Genomic DNA, 16,869 nt, shown 5'->3' on the forward strand with positions numbered 1-16,869 from the left:
TAAATAAGCAATCAACAAAAATCATAACAGGGCACTAAATAAAAGCAATCGATATGAATCATGAGATACAAACAACAAAATTATAATCATAAGAAGCTAAAGAAATAGGTAATAGGAAAGATGAGAAGGACAACAGTAATAGTAATACAGCCGTACTAGGTGATTTGACATCCCAGGACGTAAGACAGTTGTGTAGGAATTAGTTGTTCAGCAGAATGATAGCATGGGAGGAAAAACTTTCTTTGTGTGTGGTTGTTTTGGCGTGCAATGCCCTATAGCGGGTAAAATATAGGTAAATAAAGATGAAGGGCAGGGTTTGCATGTTTCATCATTCTGACCAAACTTTCAGATCTCATAGCTGCCTCTGCATACAGTCAAAAATGTATCTGGGGGAACATCAACAAACCCATGACTGCTGCTATGAAGTTTCACAGCCTAGATGACTAATTTGGTGCTTTAAATAAAAGCTGGTACAGTCATATGTCAGACAGGTTTCATTTGTTTCTCTTCTCTAAGACCTTTAAGCCAGCGTGCCACAAATGGGAGAAAGTTTATTGAAAGACAAATAAGAAATAGCGCACTAATATGTGGATGTACTGATAATTGATGATAAATTGATTAGATGCCATCAAGTCAGTGTTTACATTTAATGGTAGACCTTCTCCAGGCTGACCCATCGCCAACCTAACTTTTCAGATTTTCCAGTGATGGAATTTTATCACTGCTTTAATGGAATCAATCCAACTCTCTGATAGCCGTCCTTTATTTCTCTTTATTTCCATTTTGTTTTGCTGCATACTTCATCAATTTCTTAAAGAGCTAAGTCTTTGCATAATACGATAATTTGAGCCTAGTAATTTGTGTCTCTACTGAGATCTCTGAATTGATTTGTTCTATAATAAGGGTATATAATCCTAACCCCAGGCTGAGGCCCACTACCGGGCTGTGCGAGTGGTGGATTTGGGTAAGATACATTTGCAGTGTTTCCCAAGGCTGGACTTAACTATTTTCTTTGTTCGTGGAGGCTTGAAAACAGCTAAAAACAAAACTGTTACCGGTATGTACAATGCATTGAATTCTCTCTTGCCAGTCTTGGTTTATAAAAGAAAGGTACTTTCTTGAAGGTTAAGGCTTATGGGAAATTATTAGCAATAGTAATTTATATAATTAATAATAATTAATAATAATGTAAGGGGCATGCATAAGAGCACCAGTGTGCCTAGCGAACCCTGTCCTAATTTTTCCTTTAATTGTATTCATTTTATGTATTCAATTCATGCTTATACTTATATATATTATCTAATACAGGAGTCACCAATCTTTTGGATCTCAGGAACCGCTAAATTCATAATTTTAAATCCTGCAGACCACTAACATGAATTTTTTAAAAAGATAAATAGTATTTAGTGCAATATAAAAAATGCAAATAATTTTTCTGCGGACCACCAAATTTTTCTCACGGACCACCAGTGGTCCACAGACCACCAGTTGGTGACCGCTGAGCTAATATGTCCTCGATAAATAAATAAATACAATTGAAAAAGCAAATTTAAAATACAAGAAAACCCATGTTAATTAGCCAGTACGGCACTACTACAAAAACCATTGTTTCAAGTATTACAAAGACCATCCTCTGTGCCCCTCAAACCCTAGTTCCCTAGAAAGGCCATCATCCATCTCTCTGTGGGGAGGATGCTGTTCCGGAAAGTGAGGGCCACAATATGCTTCTTAGGTCCCATAAGATGACAGTATTTAATGAAGGGACTTGGAGCAGAAGCTGCCAAACATTTGGGCACCAGGGATGGGTTCCATGGAGAGAGGTTTTTCCATGGACCGGATGTGGTTTTGTATGCTGCCTGCATCCCACAGATGGGGCTTCACTTCTTTGCGTGGCCCGATTTCTGGCTTGCTGCAGCTAGTCCACGGACCGGGGGTTGGGGACCCCTGACTTAGAGTACAACCACTCTCGTGGGATGTCCCTGGGTGGGCAGAAACAATTGGTCTTTCAGATATCCAAGCCCTATGCTACACAAGTCTTTATCAGTAATAGCCAGCATCTTATTTTGCACACCCATGTCAATTTGTTGCATAGCAGTGGTGATATGTGGGTGCATTGAGAGACACTTATTACTGCTCACACTATGACATTTTGAACCACCATAGTCTCCAAGTGATCTTCAAGAGCAGCCCCATGCACAGCACATTGCAATAATTCGACAGGGAGGTGACCAAGGCAAAAGTAATAACGAGGACCTCCTCATGAAGGAAAGGGCACAAATGGTAGGCAAGATGAACCCCTGCAGAAGTCCTCCAGGCCAAAACTGCCACCTGTAATTAATTTCATTTCTTCATATGGTCCTTGAATTGCAATACTAGAACCTGCAGTTAATTTACATTTTCAGCAATCAAAGTAGTCGCATTAGTAAAAAGCAGGTATATCATATGCATATCTATTATACAACATTCTTTCAGGGTAAACTATGTTATAAAGAAGGAAAAAGAGGAATAAAAAATAATAAACCAAAGAAGTTAATGACATAAGATAATGTAGGTCAAAGCTAGCTTATACCAACAGTATCCTCGCTGCCAAACCATACCTTTCTATCCATGAAAATCATCCTTGACTCCATCCAGCTTATTTCGTCATATCTTTTTTAAACTTCTAACTTTTCTTACTTACTCTGGAGCAAAGCACAAATTAAAGGGTCGCTCATTAAAAAAACAAATGAAATCCTGAAATCCAACCTACACATTAAGCCTGTCAATCCAAACTTGGTTCTCCTGCAGAAAGTTGATCCTTTGCTTCTACAGATCCACTCCACTGCCATGCTTTCTTAAGGAGAAAAAGATTTAATTGAAATTAAATGAACCCAGCCACCCTTTCCTCATGGGCAAGTGGACAAAATCAACTGTGATCCAAACAAATCCTTGGTTTTGACACTTCTATTCTTCACCGTAAATTATACCTTTCATAATTTTCCCGTGTTGTTCGAGAGAAATAATTCTGCCAAATAGTAGCTGTCTTGAAGTCAGGGGTTTCCCTGTGCTTTCCTGAGGACTAGATCAGTGGTCCCCAAACTTTTCAGCTTGGCAGCCCGGTTGGGGTGGGGAAGAGGGGAACTGGGAGATTTTTGCAAGCGGTGGGTCAACGCAAACATGCGGTTCAACTTGTGTGACTTGATTTCCGTGCACGAGTGTGCGTGCATCGGCCCGCTTCTTGCACAGGTTGAGCTGTGCGTGCATATGCACCAGCCTGCTGCTCGCATGGCTCAGTTCTAAATAGGCCACAGCCCGGTAGTGGTCATCAGTCCAGGGGTTTGGACCAGAGATGGTATTCAGCTGGTTCAGACTGGTTCGGGTGAATCAGTAGCAGCAATCACAGGTGGGCACCCCCATCTGTCCCAGCTCCAAGTCGAGCTATTTAGGCACATTTTCAAGGCCAGGCGCATGCACGGAAGGTGGAAGGCTTGGCGCATGCATGGACAGCACGCACGCGCGGGAAGTGAGCATGTGTGCACATGGCAAACAGGTGGTAAAGGTAAGTGAAATCCACCCCTGGTTTGGACCCCTGGACTATATTACTGTGTATCAATAACTGTGGGAGAGACTGTTCTCCATGAGCAACACTAGGAACCATTTTATTTTTATTTTATTTATTTTATTTTATTTATTTGTCACAACAGTATATATAAGCATAAGCATGAAATAACTATACTATATAAAGCATATATATAATCATAAGTATGTAATAACTATATGAAATTGGATGCTATCAAAGGAAACATTAGGACAAGAATGGTAGGCACGCTGGTGCTCTTATGCACGCCCCTTACAGACCTCTTAGGAATGGGTTGAGGTCAATAGTAGATAGTTTTTGGTTAAATCTTTGGGGATTTTGGGAAGAGACCACAGAGTCTGGTAGTGCATTCCAGTCATTAACAACTCTGTTACTGAAGTCATATTTTCTGCAATCGAGATTGGAGCAGTTCACATTAAGCTTAAATCTATTGTGTGCTCATGTATTGTTGTGACTGAAGCTGAAGTAGTCTTTAACTGGAAAGACATTGTAACAGATGATTTTGGGATTCTTCAGGGAATTATTGCATTCTTGGTGCTCTCGATTGTTTTGCTGATAACATGGATGATGACCTTAGTAATGAAACTTCTACAGGAGAACATCTGGACTCAAAGAACCCAACAGTTCAACCTTGAGCTATGTATTTTGTTTACTACTGAAAGCTGCAATAAACTGACAAAGGAATTCATACATCCAAGTAAAACTCACATTCTTGAACCCAATGCTATCCATCCATCCTTCAAAGATCTGCAGCTGATTTTGGTATGTCCCTCTGGGCTAGAATGGAGAAAGCTGAGGAATTAATTCCAGGTAATGCAGCCAACAGAGAAAACAGTTCTCCCTATTACAATTAGATCATTGCTCCTCCCTTATTTGATATATATGATTTACTAACAAACCAAGCTGGAAATCCCTCCAGTAAAGGTGAGGCTATGTAAGAAAATTAACTGACATATTGTACTGTTAGGATTTTAAGAAAATAATATTAAACTAAGCAAAGTCTTGTGTTACTGTTTAGAAAAAGGTTTGGTTTTTGTGAAGCATATATTTTATCACAGATAATGACAGAAGAATCTGAGGGGAAAATGCCTAAGGGGCTTAACTCAGATCTTGGCAAACCTTACATTGTCAAGTTATTTGTACATGAAGTAAGTAATACAGCATGAGCATAATATGCTAGGAATGAAGCGGACAACAGTTTTGCATTCTGGAAAATAATAGCAATCCTCATGGAGCTTTAGAGCTTTCCCTGCAGTCTCTCCTAAGGATGATCAGAGCAATTGTTTGACTATTATCATGCCATGTTTTACAATACATCCCTTTGAAGATCCGAAATAAAACGCCCTATGTTAAACTGGCCTTGTTCTCCGCTAAAGGATATAGAATTACATCCTAAATCTACTTCAATTAAAAATTTGCCATTGAAAAATACATGGCTGAGGAGAGTCCATGACAATCTGCTGCGGCAAATTCGACCACAGACAACTCGCCACAGCCAATTCAGCATGGCCAACTCTCCAAAGGACAACTTGCTGCAGGACAAGAGTTACACTAATATCAAAGAAACGGTGGAACAGAATCATTAAAGAAAGGATGCAAAGGAGAGACAGAATGAAATGCGAATGGCAAAAACTTAATTGGTTTGTTATTTATTTAATTAAATAGAATTGTTAGATTGTCTCACAGTGAGTTATCCTGTGGAGAGTTGGCCATGGATAATTGTTCCATGGCGAACTGGCCATGGTAAATTGGCCATAGCAAGTTGTCCCATTCCGTGCTGAAGATGGCTATAGGAAGACATTTCTGTTTTGTTGCTAAGAAAATTACATAAGACTATATTTGAAACCATTAAGGCTCATGCTACACTAGAAGATGATCGTTTGAATAATGTAAATTTAATATATGAGCACTATTTCCTTATATAGATTATTTCCCTTTATCTGTTGTATCCCCAAGGTCAAATTTTTGGCATTAATGTTTTGGAATTATATCCTTTTGTATTCCAGAATATCATAATGGTTGGCAACGCCTAGCAGAATTTGACCAATCTCAAAAAAGCTATTCCTATCTGAATAATACTTGGATGAGAGGTCCTTGAAATCTCAAAGCCGTATATCAGAACTGGGAAGTGGCCCAAGGGAGCAGTGGTGGAATTCAAATTTTTTTACTGCCGGTTCTGTGGGTGTGGTTTGGTGGGCGTGGCAGAGAGAAGGATACTGCAAAATCTCCATTCCCACCCCACTCCAGGAGAAGGATATTGCAAAATCTCTATTCCCACCCTACTCCAGAGGAAGGAAACTGCAAGATCCCTATTTCCTCCCCATTCCTGGAGGAAGGACATTGCAAAATCTCCATTCCCACTCTACTCCAGGAGAAGGATATTGCAAAATCTCTATTCCCACCCTACTCCAGAGGAAGGAAACTGCAAGATCCCCATTTCCTCCCCATTCCTGGAGGAAGGACATTGCAAAATCTCCATTCCCACCCCACTCTGGGGTCAGCCAGAGGTGGCGTTCTCCGAACGACTCAAAATTTCCGCTACTGATTCGCCATAACCTGTCAGAACTGCAAGGGAGACTTCAATCTCACCTTTTTCTTCGAGATATATCATGCATCCTGTGAATAATAACAATGATGGTGATGATGAACATGGTTTTAAAAATTGCTAGGCAACTAGAGCAGGGAATTGCAAAGTTATTAAAGGAAATTGCCCCCCAAAAAGGATATTCAAAAGAAATCAAAAAGTGATGAAATGGTATTATGAATCAAAACCATAGACACATGGTATCCAGAAATGAATGTAAAAAGTTAAGAAAATGCAATTTCAGATACAGGTAGTACTTGAGCTCACTCCACCTCCTGGAGCCAGGCTCGAACCTCTGGAGTGCAGATCATTTCTGGTTGGCAAGTCCAGAGTCATTAAGCCATGGCATCATCACATGAGCCTCTCACCACTGAATTTCATTTTGCTAGATAGGGCCCGATATTCAAGATGAGTGCCCCTTCTATACTCTCCTCTAAGTGGCTTATGAAAATGTTGAAAAGTACTGGGCTAAGATGGAAGTTTGGGGTACCCCACTGCTTATTTCCCTCTATGTACATGTAGTTCTATTAAGGACTCTACATTGAGTGCAATTGGTCAGCCAGTTATGAATCCATTTGGTGGTGGTGTTATCTATCCCAATACGTTGTGGTCTATTTTGTGAAATGCCTTATTCCAAATACTCCAAATCCAAATATACTATTTCCACAGCATTTTGCCGGTCTGCTAAATTGGTCAGTTTGTCAAAGAATGAAATAAGATTTGTTCGGCATGTTTTTCACAAACCCACATTAGTTCCTGGTTATAACCTTGCTTGCTCCTAGGTGTTTGTAGATATGTTGCTTGATTATTTTTTCCAGGATCTTCCCAGGTATTGATGTCAGGCTGATTGGTCTGTAGTTTTCTGGATCCATCTTTTTCCCTTTTCTAAAGATAGGAACCATGTCAGCTATTTTCCGGTCCTTTGGTATTTCCCCAGTGCTCCAGGATTTTTGAAAGCTATGGTACAGTGGTTCTGAGATAACAAGTGCCAGCTCCTTCAGAATTCTGAGGTGTAATCCATCTGGTCCTGGTGATTTAAACTCATCTAGAGTGGACAGGTGTTCTCTTACCATTTTCTTACTTATATTCCTAGGCTGTCATTTACAGTTCTGTTTTTGGTAGGTTGTGCTATTTTTTCTTTCCTTTTGCATGAAGACAGATGCAAAGAATGAATTAAGTAGCTCTGCTTTCTCTCTGCTGCCCATCACTTCCTTGTCATCTTCTCTCATTAGTGGACCAATTGTTTCCTTGACTTTTTTCTTGTTTGTTTACATTTTGAAAGATATTTTTATTGTTTTTTTGATATTTGTTGCAAGTCTTGGTTCTTCCGAGCCTTTCCTGACTTCATCTTTGCAGATTTGGGGTATATACTGGTATTCTGCCTTAGTCTTTCCATTTTTTTAAATACTTGTCCTTTTTGTCTTTCAGTTTATCAGAGACAGTTCTTTATGCAACCATGCTAGTTTCTTCTTGGATTTCTTTTTTTTTTTTTTCAGTTCTAAAAGTTGGACTGAGCTTTTATAATCATATTTTTCAGAGTTTCCCAAGCTTCTTGGGTTGTTTTCCCCTTGAAGAAATTCATCCATGGAATCCTTCCCAAGTTCTCTCTTGGAAAGTTCGTTGAAATCTGCTCTTTTAAAGTTGAAGACACCAGTTTGATTCTCTTCTATTGCTTGTATCTGTGTTATAATGAATTCCAATATGACATGGTCACTCTCTCCCAAAGTTCTTGCAACTTCAACCCCCTCTATCACTTCTTCTTAATTCTTAGTAAGAATTAAGTCCAGTATAGCTGACCTTCTAGTTCCCTCCTCTGTCTTTTGCAATAATAAACTTGTCAGCTAGGCTCTTCAGGAACCTATTCGATCTCCCACTTGATGCAGTTTTTCTCCCAATTGATGTCAGGGTGCCTTTATGGCATTATGTATGCCTTTAAGACAGTGTTGACTCCTGTGATTGTCTGGATTAGTCCCTGTTGTGGTCTGCCAGCAGCCTGCGGAACTGGTAACAGAATCAGACAGCAATGAGGCTGAGGAAGAACAGGGGCCAGTCTTCGAGACTGGGGAAGGCCCGGATGAAGGCTCTGAGTTGGAGGCAGAGGTGGGGCCAGGGCAATCTGGGAGTAATGTGCAGACTCCAGAGCCTCCAGAGGCTGACAGTAGTGAGGCAGAGGAACAGGAGGAGCCTGTTCCTAATGCACGCATGAGAAGAGCTGCCAGAAGACAAGAGCAGCTAAAGCAAAGATGACGACTCGGGAGTAGGGCCAAAAGATGATTGCCCACCCCCCCATAAGGTTTAAAGACCAGCAACAGTGTTTGGGCTCTTTGCCGGAAAACAACATTGATAGCCTTGCTCCTTGTCTTGCTGCATTTATTTCTTGTCGGCATCTTCTGCTTTTGAACTTTTGCCAAGAAAAGCCTTTGGCAGTTTGCCTAATTAGATCAAGGCTGGTGATAAGACTGAAAAATTGTGTTATGAAGAATTGGCTTTGATTTAGTTTGGACTATGCTGAGAATGAGTTAATTCTCAGCTGTTCTAATAAAGTCTGTTTCTGAACTGACTGCATCTACTACTACCTACTTGGGCCTGGGTCACAACAGTCCCTTCAGTTTTCTTGGAAAAATTTTGGGAAGTGCTTCACCATGGCCACCTTCCTAGGGCTAAAGTCTGGTCAAGGTCATTCAGCTGGCTTTCTGCCTAAAATGAGACTAGAACTCGGTCTCCTGATTTCTAGATTGGTATTTTAACCACTACACCAAACTGATTATTATATAAGATGATAAGTAAGCACTATTGTAAGAGGATACAGAAGTCTCTAGATTAAATTTAACGTTCCCTAAATTAGGATGCTGTGGATTACAAAGGTAGTCAAATCCAATTAGAACATAATAAAGTGGTTTATTTATATCTGAATAGGGATTATGGGAGACTATGACTAATTTGAAATGTTGGATATTAACTATTGATTTAAATGCTATTCTTTACACTGCATGTAGCTGTGTAAAGAGATTTAGAGATGACCTTGGAATGAAAGAATCATTGCAGAGGTACATAGGCAAGAAGGTGAGATGAGAAATAAATTAAAATTAAAAATAACTTTTCCTTTGTTAGTATAATAGGAGACCGAAAACAAACTCAAGCACTTTCAAGATTCAGTTATTATATTCTACTAATAATGATAATGATATGCGCTGGCTCAGTGGCTAAGACACTGAGCTTGCCGATCAAAAGGTTGGCAATTCGGCAGTTCAACTCTCTAGTGCCATGTAATGGGGAGAGTTACTTGTCCCAGCTTCTACCAACCCAGAAGTTTGAAAGCATGTAAAAAATGCAAGTAGAAAAATAGGGACCACCTTTGGTGGGAAGGTAACAGTGTTCCGTGCACCTTTGGGATTTAGTCATGCCGGCCACATGACCACGGAGATGTCTTCGGACAGTGCTGGCTCTTCAGGTTTGAAACGGAGATGAGCACCGCCCCCTAGAGTTGGGAATGATTAGCACTTATGTGTGAGGGGAACCTTTACCTTTACCTTATAATAAAGCACCATTTTGGAATCTCTACAATGTCTGTCTCTTGACTTGGCCTACCTTGATAGACTGACATGTTGGCATGCCAATAAAGAAATGTTACACTGGAATTTTTAAATTTATTCTTACAATGTTGCATGTGCTAAACATCAGTCAGCTGGATACTGCAATGTCAACCTGTGACATGAAGAAAAATCAATAAACAAGTCATATTATCAAAGCTTAAGTATTAAAGCATTAAAGTTTCCTGAAATATTGCCAGTGTTGTGGATTGAAGTCTGCTGCCCATCAAATGCAATTCCTTATTTAGGCCGGTGGATTAGGAATCTAGACTATTGAGTCTGCATGACTCCATACATTCTCTCCTATTGATAAATATAAAGCCCAGAATAAACTTTTGAGTAGATGTTTATCTATGGAATGACCTGACCATATTATGCCATATCATCAAATAATGCCTGTTTTAGACCAATGATATCACACAGTTGATCTCAACCTATCTATTTTTGGTATGAATAATTAGGATATGAATCATTAGAAAGAAAACTTACTGCTGAATACCTGTAGTTCAGGTAGTGATTTTTTTCTTCAAACTTTGTTGATGAGGTCAGAACTGGGCTGCTCGTTACAGTAAGCCTGTAGAATTAATATTCATAAAGGCCAATAGTATTTCATTTCAATAATGCACAACCAAACAATGTACAAAAATGCTTATCCCAAGGGAAAGCTTATTAGCTGAATATCAATAGAAGACTGGACCTCAGCCAGAAAGAGGGGAGATAATGCATGGGGAGGGTGTCTACAACAACTCGCCACAGCCAACTCTCCATGGCCAACTCACCGCAGTCAACTCGCCATGAGACAATTTGCCATGTCCAGTTCACCATGGGACAACTCGCTGCAGGACAAGAGTTACCCTAATATCGAATAAATAGTGGACTAGAATCATTAAAGCAAGGATGCCAAAGGAGGGATAAAATGAAAAGTGAATGACAAAAATCAAAATAATTTTTTAACTATTTTAAATAAGTAAATTGAATTGTTGAATTGTCCCGCAGCTCTACTGTGCCGAGTTGGCCATGGCAAGCTGGCCCATGGCCAGAGAGCCATGATGAATTGGCTATGGCAAGTTGACCATGGCAAGTTGGCTGCGGCAAGTTGTCTAGTGGTGGGATTCAAAATTTTTTACTACCGGTTCTGTGTGCGTGACTTGATGGGCATGACAGGAGAAGGCTACTGTAAAATCTCCATTCCCACCCCACTCCAGGGGAAGGTTACTGCAAAATCCCCATTTCCTTCTGGTCAGCTGGGACTTGGGAGGCAGAGAATAGATAGGGGTGGGGCCAGTCAGAGGTGGTATTTACTGGTTTATTTATTTATTTATTTATTTATTTATTTATCAAATTTATATACCGCCCTATCTCCCGAAGGACTCAGGGCGGTGTACAGGCATTTAAAACACATAAATACAATGTAAGAAATATAAAAACAGTTAAAAAACTTATTCTAAACGCCTATTGATTTAAAATTAAAAATATAGAATAAAAGCCAATTTAAAAACCAGTAATTTAAAATTTAAAATTTAGCTCAGCCCTGCACAATTAAATAAATGTGTTTTAAGCCACAAGCGGAAGGTCCGGAGGTCCAAAGCTGACGAAGACCGGGGTAGTTCATTCCAGAGGGTGGGGCCCCACAGAGAAGGCCCTTCCTGGGCGTCGCCAGGCGACATTGCCAGCTGACGGCACCCTGAGAGACCCTCTCTGTGAGGCGCAGGTCGGTGAGAGATATTCGGTAGCAGTAGGCGGTCCCGTAAGTAACCCGGCCCAATGCCATGGGCGCTTTAAAGGTGGTCACCAGCACCTTGAAGCGCACCGGAAGCCACAGGTAGCCAGTGCAGCCTGCGCAGGATGGGTGTTATACGGGAGCCACGGGGCTCCATCTATCACCAGCGCAGCCGCATTCTGGACTAACTGCAGCCTCGGATGCCCTTCAAGGAGCCCCATGTAGAGAGCATTGCAGTAATCCAGGCGAGGCGTCACGAGTGCGTGGTGACCGTGCATAGGCATCCCGGTCCAGAAAGGCGCAACTGGCGTACCAGGCGAACCTGGTAGAACGCTCTCCTGGAGACGGCCGACAAATGATCTTCTAGAGACAGCCGTCCATCCAGGGGGACGCCTAAGTTGCGGACCCTTTCCATTGGGGCCAATGACTCGCCACCGATGGTCAGCCGCGGATTTAGCTGAGTGTACCGGGATGCCGGCATCCACAGCCACTCTGTCTTGGAGGATTGAGCTTGAGCCTGTTTCTCCCCATCCAGACCCGTCGGCCTCCAGGCACCGGGACAGCACTTGATAACTTCGTTGGGGTGGTCCGGTGTGAAAAATACAGCTGGGTGTCATCCGCATACAGCTGGTACTTCACACCGAAACCACTGATGATCTCACCCAGCGGCTTCATGTAGATGTTGAACAGAAGGCGAGAGGATCGACCCCTCGGCACCCACAAGTGAGGCGCCTGGGGCCGACCTCTGCCCCCGTCAACACCGACTGCGACGGTCGGAGATAGGAGGAGAACCACCGATAAACGGTGCCTCCCACTCCCAATCCCTCCAACCGGCGCAGCAGGATACCATGGTCGATGGTATCGAAAGCCGCTGAGAGGTCTAATAGGACCAGGGCAGAGGAGCAACCCCATCCCTGGCCCTCAGAGATCATCCACCAACGACCAAAGCCGTCTCCGTGCTGTAACCGGGCGAAACCGGACTGGAGCAGGTCTAGATAGACAGTTTCATCCAGGTGCAAGGAAACTGATATGCCACCATACTCTCTACAACCTTCGCCGCGGGCGGGTTGGAGACGACGATAATTACCTAAAACAGCCGGGTCCAGGGACGGCTTCTTAAGGAGGGCCTCACCACCGCCCCTTTCAAGGCAGACGGAAAGACACCCTCCACGAAAGAAGCAGTCGGAATCGCCTGGAGCCAGCCTCGTGTCACCTCTCGAGTGGCCAGCACCAGCCAAGAGGGGCACGGGTCCAGTAAACACGTGGTGGCATTCAACCTACCCAACAACCTGTCCATGTCCTCGGGAGCCACAGGGTCAAACTCATCCCAAACAATGTCACCACGACCACCTCAGCATCTCACCGCATCACGCAATCTTGGTCCAGACCATCCCGAAGCTGAACGATTTTATCGTATAGATAACGTTAAACTCCTCAGCACGTCCCTGCAGCGGGTCATCCCGCTCCCCTGGTGTAGGAGGAGCGGGTCACCCACAGGGCGGCTGGGCGGTTATCTGCCGATGCAATGAGGGAGGAGGCGTAGCTACGCCTCGCTTCCCTCAATGCCACTAGGTAAGTCCTAGTATAGGACTTCACTAGTGTCCGATCAGCTTCCGAACGGCTAGACCTCCAGGAACTCTCTAGGCGTCTTCTCCGGCGTTTCATCCCTCTCAGCTCCTCGGAGAACCAAGGGGCCGGTTGGGACCTGCGCCGGGTCAGAGGCCGCAAAGGCACGACACGGTCTAAGGCCCCCGCCGCGGCCCGTTCCCAGGCCGCAACAAGTTCCTCAGCCGAGCCGTGAGCCAGACCCTCAGGAAATGGCCCAAGCTCCGTCCGGAACCCATCCGGGTCCATCAGGCGCCTGGGGCGGAACCAACGTATCGGCTCCGCCTCCCTGCGGTGGTGAATGGCGGTCAGAAAGTCCAGGCGAAGAAGAGAGTGATCTGACCATGACAAAGGTTCAATGACTATTTCCTTTAAGTCCAGATCTCTCAACCACTGACTAGAGAGAAAAATCAAATCCAGAGTGCCACCCCCAATGTGAGTAGGGCCATCAACTACTTGAGTCAGGTCCAAGGCCGTCATGGAAGCCATGAACTCCCGAGCTGCCGTCGATGACGAGCCGGAAGATGGCAAGTTAAAGTCCCCCATGACTAAAAGTCTGGGGGTCTCAACTGCCACCCCAGCCAGCATCTCCAGAAGCTCGGGCAGGGCGGCTGTCACGCAGCAAGGAGCCAGGTACGTGATCAGCAAACCCATCTGACACCTACGACCCCATCTCACAAAGAGGGATTCGCACCCGGCAATCTGAGGTACAGTGGTCTCCCTCGGCTCTAGACTCTCTCTAATCACAACCGCCACCCCCCCACCCCTACCCTGGGCCCTCGAACTATTCAAAATGTTTGCTACCAGTTCTCCAGAACTGGTCAGAACCTGCTGAATACCACCTCTGAAGTTGTCCCATTCCAATGTGCATACTTTTTTCACATATTTTCTCTCTTTTTCTTGCAAGCAGTACTAGATTTTGGGGAGGTGGATTCTGTCACGCAGCAAGGAGCCAGGTACGTGATCAGCAAACCCATCTGACACCTACGACCCCATCTCACAAAGAGGGATTCGCACCCGGCAATCTGAGGTACAGTGGTCTCCCTCGGCTCTAGACTCTCTCTAATCACAACCGCCACCCCCCCACCCCTACCCTGGGCCCTCTGAACTATTCAAAATGTTTGCTACCAGTTCTCCAGAACTGGTCAGAACCTGCTGAATACCACCTCTGAAGTTGTCCCATTCCCATTCCAATGTGCATACTTTTTTCACATATTTTCTCTCTTTTTCTTGCAAGCAGTACTAGATTTTGGGGAGGTGGATTCTAAAGTGTAAAAAAACGTGGGCACTCTTTGGCTGAGTGGAGGCTACATTTCATGGTTTATTTATTTTATTTATTTATTTATTAAATTTTTATACCGCCCTTCTCCCGAAGGACTCAGGGCGGTGTACAGCCAAAATAAAACAAAAATGTATACAATTTAAAACAACAATTAAAAAGAGCAAATTTTAAAGGCTGATTATTAAAATTTAAATTAAGAAGTTAAAAAATATTTAAAAACCCAATTAAAATACATCACTAATTATGCCAGTCCCGCTTTAATGAATAAATATGTTTTGAGCTCACGACGAAAGGTCCGAAGATCAGGCACTTGACGAGGCCGGGGAAGTTCGTTCCAGGCGTCACTGCCCCCACAGAGAAGGCCCTACTCCTGGGGCCGCCAGCCGACACTGTTTGGCGGACGGCACCCTGAGGAGACCCTCTCTGTGAGCGTCTGGTCGGTGGGAGGCAAAGGTAACAGCAGGCGGTCTCGTAAGTACCGGGTCCTAAGCCATGGGCGCTTTAAAGATAGTTACCAAAATCTTGAAGCGCACCGAAGACCACAGGAAGCCAGTGCAAGCTACGGAGCAGCGATGTCACGTGGGAGCCACGACTCCCATCACTCAGCGCAGCCGCATTCTGGACTAACTGCAGCCTCCGGGTGCACCTCAAGGGCAGCCCATGTAGAGAGCATTGCAATAATCCAGCCTAGACGTAACCAGAGCGTGAGTGACCGTGCATAAGGCATCCCGATCAAGGAAGGGCGCAACTGGCGAACCAGGCGAACCTGGTAAAGGCCCTCCTGGCGGCGGCCGCCAGGTGTTCATCAAAGACAGCCGTCCATCCAGGAGGACGCCCAAGTTGCGAACCACCTCCTTTGGGGCCACTAACTCGCCCCAACAGTCAGCTGCGGATGCAGCTGACTGTACCAACCCAGAAGTTTGAAAGCATGTAAAAAATGCAAGTAGAAAAATAGGGACCACCTTTGGTGGGAAGGTAACAGTGTTCCGTACACCTTTGGGATTTAGTCATGCCGGCCACATGACCACGGAGATGTCTTCGGACAGTGCTGGCTCTTCAGGTTTGAAACGGAGATGAGCACCGCCCCCTAGAGTCGGGAATGATTAGCACTTATGTGTGAGGGGAACCTTTACCTTTACCTTATAATAAAGCACCATTTTGGAATCTCTGCAATGTCTGTCTCTTGACTTGGCCTACCTTGATAGACTGACATGTTGGCATGCCAATAAAGAAATGTTACACTGGAATTTTTAAATTTATTCTTACAATGTTGCATGTGCTAAACATCAGTCAGCTGGATACTGCAATGTCAACCTGTGACATGAAGAAAAATCAATAAACAAGTCATATTATCAAAGCTTAAGTATTAAAGCATTAAAGTTTCCTGAAATATTGCCAGTGTTGTGGATTGAAGTCTGCTGCCCATCAAATGCAATTCCTTATTTAGGCCGGTGGATTAGGAATCTAGACTATTGAGTCTGCATGACTCCATACATTCTCTCCTATTGATAAATATAAAGCCCAGAATAAACTTTTGAGTAGATGTTTATCTATGGAATGACCTGACCATATTATGCCATATCATCAAATAATGCCTATTGTAGACCAATGATATCACGCAGTTGATCTCAACCTATCTATTTTTGGTATGAATCATTAGGATATGACTCATTAGGAAGAAAACTTACTGCTGAATACCTGTAGTTCAGGTAGTGATTTTTTTCTTCAAACTTTGTTGATGAGGTCAGAACTGGGCTGCTCGTTACAGTAAGCCTGTAGAATTAATATTCATAAAGGCCAATAGTATTTCATTTCAATAATGCACAACCAAACAATGTACAAAAATGTTTATCTCAAGGGAAAGCTTATTAGCTGAATGTCAATAGAAGACTGGACCTCAGCCAGAAAGAGGGGAGATAATGCATGGGGAGGGTGTCTACAACAACTCGCCACAGCCAACTCTCCATGGCCAACTCACCGCAGTCAACTCGCCATGAGACAATTTGCCATGTCCAGTTCACCATGGGACAACTCGCTGCAGGACAAGAGTTACCCTAATATCGAATAAATAGTGGACTAGAATCATTAAAGCAAGGATGCCAAAGGAGGGATAAAATGAAAGGTGAATGACAAAAATCAAAATAATTTTTTAACTATTTTAAATAAGTAAATTGAATTGTTGAATTGTCCCGCAGCGAGTTCTACTGTGCCGAGTTGGCCATGGCAAGCTGGCCCATGGCCAGAGAGCCATGATGAATTGGCTATGGCAAGTTGACCATGGCAAGTTGGCTGCGGCAAGTTGTCTAGTGGTGGGATTCAAAAAATTTTACTACCGGTTCTGTGTGCGTGACTTGATGGGCGTGACAGGAGAAGGCTACTGTAAAATCTCCATTCCCACCCCACTCCAGGGGAAGGTTACTGCAAAATCCCCATTTCCTTCTGGTCAGCTGGGACTTGGGAGGCAGAGAATAGATAGGGGTGGGGCCAGTCAGAGGTGGTATTTACTGGTTC

Source organism: Ahaetulla prasina, chromosome 5 (genome assembly GCF_028640845.1).
Source record: "Ahaetulla prasina isolate Xishuangbanna chromosome 5, ASM2864084v1, whole genome shotgun sequence".
Lineage (NCBI taxonomy): Eukaryota > Metazoa > Chordata > Lepidosauria > Squamata > Colubridae > Ahaetulla > Ahaetulla prasina.